At 44.4% G+C, this 471-nt stretch overlaps 1 long non-coding RNA gene across 1 annotated transcript; it reads right to left on the reverse strand.

The window, feature by feature from the left end:
- Positions 1-95: 95 nt before the first annotated feature.
- Positions 96-463, reverse strand: LOC106944512 (uncharacterized). Its single transcript, XR_001424357.1, has 2 exons — positions 317-463; positions 96-242 (listed from the first exon to the last, which is right to left on the reverse strand). It is a non-coding gene; the product is annotated as an uncharacterized LOC106944512 (long non-coding RNA).
- Between the last annotated feature and the right edge of the window lie 8 nt (positions 464-471).

Here is a 471-nt window from a genome sequence, read left to right on the forward strand (position 1 = left end):
GAACTTGTCCTACAAACAGACTAAAACCTGTTAATGTTTGTCTGCCAGACGTTACAGATCCACTCAGTACCGTTCCAGCTGGTATCAGGTTCTGCTGCTCCTGCAGGTTGATCCTGTGAGTCTCTGCTGTGGTTCTGTGTGATGAAACCATCAGGTTGAAGCTTCAAACACCAGGTCAAAGCTGCTTCTGACTCCAGAACAAACATCAGTTTGTCTTTAGTGGCGTCTGTTACAAGACCAGCCTGGAGAACAAATTAAAAGTCTCATTGTTCTGAACATTTCAGAGTTAAGCTGCTCTCTGAAATTATAATATTACCTTGGTTGCAGAATCTCTCATAAACAGTTTAGCTGGATGACCCCAGTTGGTAGGAACAGTTAGGACCCAGGTGAAGTCAGAGGCCTTAAACTCGCCCTCTTTGGCCTGGGCTTTGATGGTTTCCAGAGCGTCATTCTTCAGATATTCAAGAACTT

The sequence above is a fragment of the Poecilia latipinna genome, unplaced genomic scaffold (assembly GCF_001443285.1).
Source record: "Poecilia latipinna isolate Pla-1442-1.1 unplaced genomic scaffold, P_latipinna-1.0 Scaffold13135, whole genome shotgun sequence".
Classification (NCBI taxonomy): domain Eukaryota; kingdom Metazoa; phylum Chordata; class Actinopteri; order Cyprinodontiformes; family Poeciliidae; genus Poecilia; species Poecilia latipinna.